Source organism: Bos indicus x Bos taurus, chromosome 12 (assembly GCF_003369695.1).
Source record: "Bos indicus x Bos taurus breed Angus x Brahman F1 hybrid chromosome 12, Bos_hybrid_MaternalHap_v2.0, whole genome shotgun sequence".
Classification (NCBI taxonomy): domain Eukaryota; kingdom Metazoa; phylum Chordata; class Mammalia; order Artiodactyla; family Bovidae; genus Bos; species Bos indicus x Bos taurus.
This window is the reverse complement of record NC_040087.1, coordinates 81745321-81757232: the sequence shown is the minus strand read 5'-3', so window position 1 is coordinate 81757232 and position 11912 is coordinate 81745321.

Below are 11912 nucleotides of genomic sequence, written 5' to 3'. Positions count from 1 at the left end.
CTGAAATGCTCATGAGTGTTTTGAAGTCAGTAGGGAAAACAAACTCCTTTCTCCTGTGTTTCTCCTCCCAGCTGAAGGAAAACACTCAGTTCTCCTGAGGTTGTTTATGGTGGAGGATGGGGACCCCAGGATTGTTGTGGGTTGTGTAAAACACCCACCACATCTCAAGACTGACCCGGGGACAGTTTATGTCTAGGTGGAGCTAATCCGGATTTGCTGAATTTTCAGTCTTCTGTTTGCCTAGATAAGCATCCTGAAGTATTGGACTTTTTAGAGACTTTCCAGTAAACCACCTCTAAATATCTCTCCCCTCCCCCCTGAAAAGCCAGGAAATAATATCTTGCCCAAACTAACTGGACTTCAAACCTCAAAAGAGCTGAATTCATTTGAAAATTTCAAGTGTAATGTTTTCCGTATCCTTCGCTTAGAGAGGCATCCAATTTAAAAGTTTAGACTTGTTTAATTAAAATCCAAATTCTAGCTTCTCATCAGTGTTTATCTGGGAATACAATGACACGTAGCCCTGTTATATAAAAGCTAAGGGGGGGGGTGAGATCCCACATGAATACCGTATTCAACTGTGTATCTGTCATCCCACGTTTGGTCATGACATCATACATTTGATAAAAATTAAGCTATTTGCTTATTGCAAGTGGTAAGACCACCCTAACGCTTTTTGTAAAGAATCAAATCATTCTTTGTTTAATACCTGACTTTCAGAAACCTTTTGTACTGCTTGGTTGTATTGATATTTAAATCATATTCTCCCCACATAAAATTAGAGCTAAAACTTTTTAAAAAGCAGGATGCAGAATATTACAGTGTCTCATTATGGGGTTGAGGTTTACTTTGAAAACATGCTTATTGATTTTAGCATCAAGTAAAGATAATAATTGTAGGGTTGTCTGCCCAGAGATGGGGAGGTTGGAGGGAAATTGTTTGTAGGGGAAGTCTGGGGGGCAGGGGGCCAAACAGTTGACCCTCCTAGATTAGAAAGAAAGAAGTTCTGCCCAAGGGTTGCGTTTTGCCAAGCACTCTCTTGATTTGCTCTTCAAAAATGTAAAAAAAGACTTGAAAAGTGTCTACCTAACCAAGTTTTATTTTCATGCTAATTTCGAGTGGGCTAGACAGGACATTTTGATGTGTAATAATGTTCATATGCATAATGGGTTCAGGCTGGCCCTGAGCTTTGAAAAATGAACCTCTTTCATGAGCCTCCTTTGTCAACTTTAATTGGGGAGGGGCCTCGATTCTCTATTTCATTAAAACCCCACCAGCCAAGAACAAAAACAAGACCGTCGTTGCTATAAGAATGGAAAAATACAGATTGTGTTAAGTCAAATCTCAAAGAAAACCACCTAGGGAAAGAAACCTAGGGCCAAGATTCTTTGCCACGAAACCATACAGGAGCACAGCTTCTGACATCCAAGGATATTCACAAACTGATATTCAGAAGTTACCGGACGTAGTGGGTATCAGCAACTTTCTAGTGACTAACTTGCCCACCAGGCTCCTCACCTGCCTGCCTGAATTTCCAAAGCTACTATGCAAGGGAGGATTTATTACCAACACTGGGAGGTTGGGAACAGAGAGACCTGGGAGGCGAGTGACCTGGCCAAGGTTCTGCAGTGGGTTAGGGGCGCCGTCTGAGCTTGGATGCCACAGAAACTTCTCACCCCACTGTCTCTGTTATCAGTTCACTTCTTTCTTCCCTTTCTTTACGCTTGGGAACTGGCATTATGAATAACTGAATGACCATCGCACACTGAAAAAGAGAGAATGTTAACCAAATAAAATAGAATTACAAGTGTGTGTGTGGAACGGGGAGTGCAGTTTAGGATTAGCAGATGCAAACTATTACATACAGTTTATATAATGGGTAAACGACAGGCTCCTGCTGCATACCACGGTGAGCTACATTCAATATCCTGTAATAAACCATAAAGAAAATGAAAAAAGAATGCATATGTCTGAACCACTTTGCTGTGCACCAGAAATTAATACAACGTTGTAAATCAACTATACTTCAATTTTAAAAAATAAACAAAAATAAAAAAAAGTTCTTACGGAAGAGGCAGAGTTTCTAAATACTAAATTTCTTAAGCAAGTTCATTTAAAAAAAATTGACTAAAAAATCCTTCCCACTTTTCAAACATAATAGTCTCACGTTATCTAATCCTTTATAGAAATTGTAACTAAAACAGTTACAAACTTAGGAATGAAAAAAGACATTAGTTATCTTGTTGGGGGAAAAAAAATACTGTTTTATCCCATCACTTCACAAAGACATCGCCGTGAGAGCTTTGTGAATGGCACACAGACAGCTAGATATTCTATGCTTAATCAATCCCATTTACCTGCTCTTGAAGGCTGAGCTTTGCAGCTGGGTCTAGGCATCAGCAAGCAGTCCCAGTCTTCTTGCAAATCAAATCTTAGTCCTCTCTCTGCTTCGAGAGGCCCAGGGGTCTTAATGATATTCGCATGTAATCACTTTCAGTCTAAACAGCTAGTGACATTTTAAGTTTCTGGTTTACGGGTTCTGCTCAAGGAGGCGGAGCCAGGCAGGGCGCTGGGATCTCAAAGTCAGGTCATTGGCCCCTGGTTAAGTAACAAGGCACTTAACCAAAGACACATCCATGCTACCCGCTCAGGACCTCAGTGGATTCAAAACTGAAAACAAGCAGTTATTGCTCTTATTATTTAGTTGCTAAGTCCTGTCCGACTCTTTTTTGCTACCCCCGTGAACTGTAGCCTGCCAGGCTCCTCTGCTCATGGGATTTCTTGAAAGAATATGGGAGAGGGGATCTTCCTCTCCAGATCCGTCCCCAGGGATCAAACCTGGGTCTCCTGCATTGGTAGGTAGCTTCTTTACCACTGAGCCACCAGGGAAGCCTGCTTTTCAAATAGACAGACAAACGCATTTACAAAACAATACCCTTGAAATGGCTCTCAGAAGCCCGTGGCTGTCTTAATGCAGAGAGCAATTTCCAGTTATTAATGTGATTTCCAGTGGTCAGGCGGACAGAAAACGGGAAATTACTGGCATGCGCTGAATGTGTTCCCAGTGGGAAAAGAGAACAGGCACCCCTGATGATTAGGGCCTCTGTCTTCTAGAAGAGATGAAGAAGAACTCTTTTCAACTTGTTTCCCCCCAAAGATGTTGAAGGGTAGAATTGCACTTCAACATGGAGCCTATTGTCGACCGCTTGACGTAAATGACAGATGCCTGCATTTGATGGCGCCGCAGAACAAACTTTGTTAAGAAGGCCCCAAACCAGATGTTGACAGTATTGTCAGTTCAAGAGGGTGAGAGGGGAAAAAAATACATCTTTTCACGTTGTCATGGCAGAGAAGGAAAGACATCAGAGTAGCTTCCCTGGTGGCGTTAGTGGTGAAGAACCCCCCTGCCAATGCAGGAGATGTAGGAGACTCAGGTTCGATCCCTGGATCGGGAAGATCCCCTGGAGGAGGGAGTGCCAACTCACTCCAGTATTCTTGCCTGGAGAATCCTATGAACAGAGGAACCTGATGGGCTGTGGTCCATAGGGTTGCAAAGCGTCGGACACAACTAGGCATGACAACATTTACACTTTAGCTCATGGAAGACACAGAGCCAGGGCACGGCGGAAGGTGTGCAAACCGCCCCTGTGCTCTAAACATGAAAGATAACCTGCTGCAAGTTAGTGTTTGCTGGAGGTTCAGAAGATCAAGTCCACTGTGCTTTTGCTTTTCCACATTATTCGGAGCCAGTGAAACACGAGCGTTCCCGTGATGAAAACACAGAGGCAGGAGAGAGCTTGGCATTTACAGCTGTGGGGGTCGGGGCGGGGGAGAGGCAGCAAAGGTACCTTTTCATCTTCAGCTGCACCTGCTTCCCCCCGGGGTCCCCAAGGGAAAACAAATGCTGTAACTCTGCAGTCCCTAATCTGTTTCCCCGACGAGAGGACACTATGAAGTCACAGCTGTGACTTAGAAAAAAAAAGTTCTGAAATTCACACTCATATAATGAGTAGATCAATACCAGGTCTGGCTCCTTACTTGGGTCTCACTGTATATTAGGTACCCCTGTCCTTTTTATTTCCTCTTCAAAGCAACTTCTGAGGTTCATTTAACCAGATTTCTAGTATAAAAAAAGAGCACAGATAACTCAACCCCAGAGCCATGGCCACCGAGTCCTCTGGCATTTCTAGTTCTCTGATTTAGAAAAAGAGACTGTCTTTATGGTCACTGTCATTTCCTGAATTCGTCTTTGTATCCCTGTAGAGTAGCCCGTGGATATGAAGGCCCCTAGAAATGGTACACTGTTTTTATGAAGACAACTGTATTTACAAGGCGGGTGCGGAGCCGGTTTGACTAGGGCACAACTGTCAGAATAAGCTAGGTGATGCTGCAATGCCAACCGACCCCAAAATTTCCATGGCCGAAAACCACAAAGGTTTATTTATGTCTGTGCTGGCAGGCAGCTCAGTCCCTCTGCAACCCGCTGGCAGCTGTGCCAGGGAGAAAAGGCTCTGGTGGGTCATGGTGTTGTGTAGTTGCTCAGTCGTGGCTGACTCCTTGTGACCCCATGGACTGTAGCCCCCCAGGCTCCTCTGTCCGTGGGATTCTCCAAGCAAGAATACTGGAGGGGGTTGGCATTTCCTCCTCCAGGGGCTCTTCCCGACCCAGGGATTGAAACTGCGTCTGCAGCATTGGCAGGGAAGTCTCCGCCACTGAGCCACGAGGGAAGCCCCTTGGAGGGTCATGTACCAACCATCAAATGCTTGGTTCGGAAGTGACCCATCACTTCCACTTGCAACGCGGAACTAGTTGGCAGAACTCGTCACATGGTCTTGCCTTGTACCAGGAACGGGAAGAAAACAAGAAATATTCTGTCAAAAAACCAGGTAACTACTTTCACAGAAAGAGAGCATGGCAGAGGCACTCCGTCCCTAACCCCAGCCCTCATTCATTCTGACTTTGAATTAACATAAGCTGCCTTTGTTATTCTCAGAAAACGAAATATCTGTTCCGTTAAGCACCCGTGATCATTTGACCTTTTTATTTTTTTTAATGCATAATAATAATAAGGATAGACGTGCTCGTTCTTAAGCACATTTAGCCTCCTATGTCGTAAGGAGTCGCAGTGGCTATTGGTTGGCAGGACCGCATCCCATCCTCTGGGTGTGTAGATAAAAATCAAGTGGGAGACATCTCAGAAGATTTTTAAAATCTAGCTAAATTTTTCCAGCTTTTTTCCTGTAGAAAGTTCCTCATTCTGTTTCCTGATTTTACTTCTTAAAAATGGTACGAGATCCATAAAAGGGTATGTAAGAGAGAGATGACTTGAGCTGAAAAAGCATAATACATGATTCTCTGAAAATTGACTCAGACCTTCTGCCCAAACCCTATGGGGTTAACATGCAAATGATGATACTTTCACTTGGGAGAACTTTAGTAAGATTCTTTTTGTGGAAGGGTTGCCAAAAGTCCAGTGTGAATGGGGACTCTTCTCTGAGTTCTCTGTACTGTACTCGGCGTGGCAGAGACCGGCGTGACGGCCCTGGGGTGTGTTATTTCTGTATCAGTAACTACATCCTAGAAAGGACACATAATAATTGCAACATAACAGGAGCTTTATGTTCCAACATAATGATTGAAGAACATCAATAATGCAGGCTCCAAGGAAGAGCACAGACGTGGTGCCATTTCCTCTTCAGCCTGAAGGAAGCTGAAAGGACCTGTCAATGAGGATTCTAGTCCACCAGCCCAGAAATCAATAGGAAAACAAGAAACGGCGCAGCACAGTTCATCCACATTGCAGGGCTCTTTACAAAGTCTTTAGGAGCGGGGATATATCTTCCCACATTTACTTTGATTTTAGAACCTTCTGAGCCTACCAGACTGTGCTTGGCTGAAGTGCTACCATATCAGATCAGCCTCCAAGTTCGGTATTTGGAGTTTCTTCTATTAGCACTAAGCAAACCACGAAACAGATAAAAACAGTTTTATGGCCGACATCTGGGTGAATAATAAAACATACGGCCGCACAGTCAAAAATTGCAGCTGTAAGTTACTGTAAATACCCAGCTCGAGAGAGCACTGGAGGTCACAGCACGTGGTCTACAGGAAGGATTATTCCCCTAGACATCATGGGGTACATATTTATGATCCCCAGACCTTTGAGGTGGGAGTTGCTAATGGCCCTGGATTTTTTTTTTCCTAGTTGTTGTTTCTTTGTTCAGATTATTTTACTTTATTTATAAAAGAGCTGTTGTAGATTCAGGAAGGGACCAACCTGTCTAGTTTATTCTTGATTTTATATCTTATATGTGTGTCTTGATTCTCTGCAGCTGCCCGCCCCCCCCCACTAAATCCTCCTGTTGGCTCTTGCAGAATATTGCAAGGCAAAAGAGAAATTGAACCCAGCCTCTTGCTGCTCCTTGGAAGAGACTTGCTGCGTTGATGAGTAATATATAAGAAACTCAAGTTGTGGCAGTGAAGAAGCTGTGAAAGTAAAGAATGCTGAGAGGGAAAGAGTGGAAGAGAAAAATCACATCTTTGCATCTGGTAAATTATTCCTCATGTCACTAGCATAGAGCTCAAGTCCATAGCTACCCATTGGCCATATATCTATCAGAAAACCAGGGAGCTCTAAACAAAATTTATTTTCAGGCCAACTCTGTAATAAAAACAAGACATTTGTGTATCAAAATGGTGCCATAGCCCAAAGAACTGTCCTTTGCTAGAAGTGAGCTGAGAAGGCATAAAGTTTTAGTGAGTTACCGTAGGTTGTGTTTTTTGAAGTGAAGTACTTTTCTTTTTTACTAAGATTTTATTTTCTCACAGCAGTTTTAGGTTCCCACCAACACTGAGGGAAAGGTAGAGAGATTTCTCATATACACCCCAGCCCCTCACAGAGGCAGCCTCTCTCACCACCAGCATCGCCCACCACATGTGGACTTTTGTTACAGCTGATGAACCTTCACTGATTCATCATTACCACCCAGAGTCCACAGTTTACATTAGGGTTCACTCTTAGTGTTGTAGGTTCTATGGTTTGGGATAAACGTATAAGGACACGTATCCATCATTAGAGAAGGAAACGGCAACCCACTCTATTCTTGCCTGGAGAATCCCATGGACAGAGGAGGCTCGCGGGCTACAGTCCATGGGGTCACAAAGAGTCAGACACAACTTAGTGACTAAACCACAGCGACAATCATCATCATGCTGTCACACTGAGTATTTTTACTGCCATAAAAATCCTCTGTGCTCCACGCATTCATCCCTCTCTACCCTCCAAAGCCTGGCAACTCCTCAGCTTTTTACCATCTCCACAGTTTTGCCTTTGACCATATAGTGGAATCATACAGTAGGTTGCTTTTCCAGATGGGCTACTTCCACTTCCTTACAAGCTTTTAAGTTTCCTCCGTGTCTTCTCATGCCTGGATTGTTCACTTCTTTTTAGCACTGAATGGAATATTATTCCATTATCTGATGAACCAGAGTTTATGCATTCACCCCCGAAGGACAGCTTGGTTGCTTCCACTTTTTGGCCATTACGAATAAAGCTTCTAAAACACGTGTGCACAGGTTTTTGTGTGGACATACGTGTTTCACTCCTTTGAGTAAATAAATGCCAAAGAGCACAAGGGCTGGATTGCATGGGAGGAGGATTCTTAGTGTTGAAAGGAACCACCAAACTGTCTTCCAGAGTGGCTGTACCACTTTCTACCAGCAATGATGAGACTTTTGTTCCTCTACATCCATGCCAGCATTTGGTGTTGTCCGTTTTTTTTTTTTTGGATTTCTAATAGGTGTGTAGTGGTGTCTCATCATTTAAATTTTCATTTCCCTAAGTCAGACATAACTTAGCGACTAAGTAACAGCAATGCCATCTGACGTGGAGCGTCTCTTCATATGCTTACTTGCCATCTCTGCATCTTCTTGGTGAGCTCTCCGTTAATGTCTTTGACTGTTATTGTAATCAACTTGTTTTCTTACTGTTGAGCTTTAAGTTGTTTGTTTTTTTTTTGGGGGGGGGTTACATTTTGGATAACAATCCTTTATCAGATGTGCTTTGCAAATATTTTCTCTCAGTCCGTGGGTTGTCTCCTTAGTCTCTTAACACTGCCTTTCACAGAGCAGAAGTTGTTAATTTTAATGAAGTCCAGCTCATCAATTATTTCTTTCACAGATCATGCCCTTGGTGTTGTATCCAAAAAAACATCACCACACCCAAGGGCATCTTGGTTCTTTCCTGTGTCCTTGTTGCTTTAGAGCCGTGATGTTGGGGCTGTGATCTTCTGGCTGATGTGGAAAGAAGCAGCAGTGAGAACCGGGTCCCTTCTTGAACCACTCTGCTTAACTAGCGTGGAGCTCACCAGGCACCCTATGTGCTCGGCACATCTGTGCTTTGGGGTTGCAAAGCAGAGCTCTGCAGCCTTGTAGGACTCCATTCTACAGAAAACAATCGATAAAGTAGATAATTATACAGCTTATTAGAGTGAGATACCCTAAATATTCACTGGAAGGACTGACGCTGAAGCTCCAATACTTTGGCCACCTGATGCAAAGAACTGAGTTATTTGAAAAGACCCTTATGCTGGGAAAGATTGAAGGCAGGAGAAGAAGGGGATGACAGAGGATGAGATGGTTGGATGTCATCACTGACTCCATGGACATGTGAAGTGAAGTTGCTCAGTCATGTCCGACTCTTTGTGACCCCACGGACTGTAGCCTATGAGGCTCCTCTGTCCATGGAATTTTCCAGGCAAGGGTACTGAAGTGGGTTGCCATATGCTTCTCCAGGGAATCTTCCCGACCCAGGGATTGAACCCAGGTCTCCCCCATTGCAGGCAGACGCTTTACTATCCGAGCCATCAGGGAAGCCCATGAGTTTGAGCAAATTCTAGGAGATACGGAAGGACAGGGAAGCCTGGCATGCTGCAGTCCACGGGGTTGCAAAGAGTCAGACACAACTCAGTGACTGAACAACAGAGTGAGAAGAGTCTTATGGGAAAAAGGGAAACAAACAAGCAAACACAGGCAGGGGAGTGAGGACTGGGAATAGGGGGTGCTACAATTGAAAACCGAGTGGCCAGGGCAGGTCACTGAGAATGCTCTATTTGAGTAAGGATTTTAAGGAGAGGAGGATTTAAGTGTGCAGCTTATCTTGGGGAAGATCTTTCTAGCTGGAAGTGTAGCCAGTGCAAAATCTTCAGGATTAGCACATGCCTGGCCTTTTTGAGGATAAGCCGGTGAGCCAGTGTGCAATGAGCAGTGAGATAAAAATAGAGATAGGGAGAGTGGGTGGAGTGGACGTGGTGGGGGGAGGAGATGAGGTCATAGCAATAGCTGATTTCGATGGGTATGGAACATTTTGGATCTGGTAGAGATTATCAGGACTTAGGTATTCATTCTTCATGGTATGTAAACCATTAGACAAGTTTGAGGAGAGAGTGACATAAACCAATTTATCTTTTAAAAGGGGATCACTTTGGTTGATGAGAAGTGTTAGATTCTGGCTGTATTCGGAAGGTAGGACCAAGATTTTTTGACCCATTGGCCTTAGGAGAGAAAGGGAAGAGTCCAGGATGATTCTTTGGTAGGTTTGTTGTTGTTTTATTTTGCCTGAGCCACTGGAAAGATGGAGTTGCCTTCAACTGAGATGGGAAAGCTGACTCTAGAACAGATTTGGGGGGAAAAATCAGTACTTCAATTTAGGTGTTATGCCAATTGAGATATGGTATACAAGATGTCCATGATCTGTATTGGAATAAAAATTTCTATTTAAATGCATTTAAGTTTTTAGTTCATTTAACCAAATAATTAAATAGTAGTATTAAGATATAGCAAGCATCAGAATAGTTATAAGCCAACGGCCGAAATCTGGGGAAAAGGGCTCAAATCACACAGCTGGTAAGTGACAGAACTGTTTCTATGTCACGACTCTATGAATTGTTCTTCCTGAGATGATGTCATTCCTGTATCAGACTCTCGACAAAGCAAATGACGTTCAAATGAACTTTCTACTGGACTTGTGTACAATATAAATCCTGGACCAGCTCATTCACATAGGTGCTGATTCAAAAAAGATCTAAATATTTTACTTGAGGACAAGCAGGGTAATTTTCAATTATCTCAGTGGAAGTGTAGAGAACAAGAAGGAAATGATTTCCTTTCATTTTGGATTTTTGGCCCAAATCTGCAGAATGACAGTCTGGGTGCCACAGTTTGAAGAGGACATTGGCATACTGTGTCCAGAGTGAGGAAGTCAAATGGAAAATGACATGGAGATCTTATCCCTGAGGTGTAATCAGAACTGGCATGTTACATAAGATTAAGAAAAAACATCTCCAAGTGTTTGAAGAAGGAAAACATTTAAGTGATGTATTTAGAAGAGGAATAACATTCCTGAGGATTAAAATAGATGGAACTTGCAAGGAAGCACAGAATGCCTCAAAAGAAGCAAGTGTTTCTCACTAACTAGAGTACCTGGAAAAGGAATGGTTTTGCCTCATGAGCAGGTAGGGCCCCCATGGCTGGACAGAATCCAGCAGATGTTGGATGACCACTGTTAGGGATCTGCATTGAGTCATTAAGCTTTAGAATTAAAAAGAATTGTGTGTGTGTGTGTGTGTGTGTGTTAGTTGCTTTGTCGTGTTCGACTCTTTGTGACCCCATGGACTGTAGCCCACCAGGTTTCTCCATCCATGGAATTTTCCAGACAAGAGTACTGGAGTGGGCTGCCATTTCCTTCTCCAAAAAAGAATCTTATAAACCCAATATAGAAATTCTACTGAAAGAGAGGCTGGGAAAGTGAGACTATGGTCTTATCCAGTTCCTGGATTCTGTTACTATAAAAGCTCTCGAAGTCCACCCACTGGATGGCTCTCCAGTGGTGCCTCAAGACACACGACTTGGGCTGTCCATATGCTGAACACGATCGTGGCTTGCTCGTTCTCTCCTTGGCCCTTGCTTGTGTTCTTAGGCTCCTAAAAGAACACGATCCATACTCCTAAAAGGCTGAGTTACAAGCTTACTAGAGTGGGTTCTGTTTGTTCCCAGACCTGTTTATACCAGCTTTATTTTTCCATTGTAATTAAATGACTTGATTAACTAGAAGGCTATCCTTGTAGCTCAGTTGAAGAATCTGCCTACAATGCAGGAGACCTGGGTTTGATCCCTGGGTCAGGAACATCCCCTGGAGAAGGAAATGGCAACCCACTCCAGTACTCTTGCCGGGAGAATCCCATGGACTGTGGCCTGCCAGGCTCCTCTGTCCCTGGGGTTGCAGAGTCAGAGATGACTTAGCGGCTAAACCACCACCAAACCAGTGATATCTGAATATGAGAAGGGCATTGTTACTTCTGTGGAACAGAAGTGATTGCTCTGGAGAGTTGCTACAGGAAAAGTGAAAAGTGGCTGTTGAATTAGATGTGGGAGAGAAACTTTTAAAAGGCTGACAGAAAAATGTAGAAATCTAGAGGGATTCTGCACTCAAATTGTAGCTCTTGGTCTATTTTTAAAGAAAATGGAACAGAACATTATATTTTATGTGGTTATGGACTGTGTCTCCCCCAAATTCCTATGGTGAAGCCCCCCAAACCCTGTACCTCAGAATGCAATTGCATCTGGAGATCACTTTTAAAAAAGGGATTCGGTGAAAATAAGGTGATTAAGGTGGGGCCCTAACTTAATAGGGCTGGGGTCCTGAGAAGAGGAAGAGATATGGGAGTGATGGACATAGAAAAAAGACCACGTGAAGAGGCAGAGAACCACCATCTACCAACCATGGAGCGTGGCCGCAGAAGAACCAAACCACCTGAGCCCTTGACCTTGGACTTCCAGCCCCTGGAGCTGTGAGAGCATCCATTTCAGCTTGAGCCGCCCAGCCTATGGCGTTTTGTTATGGTGGCCTTGACAAA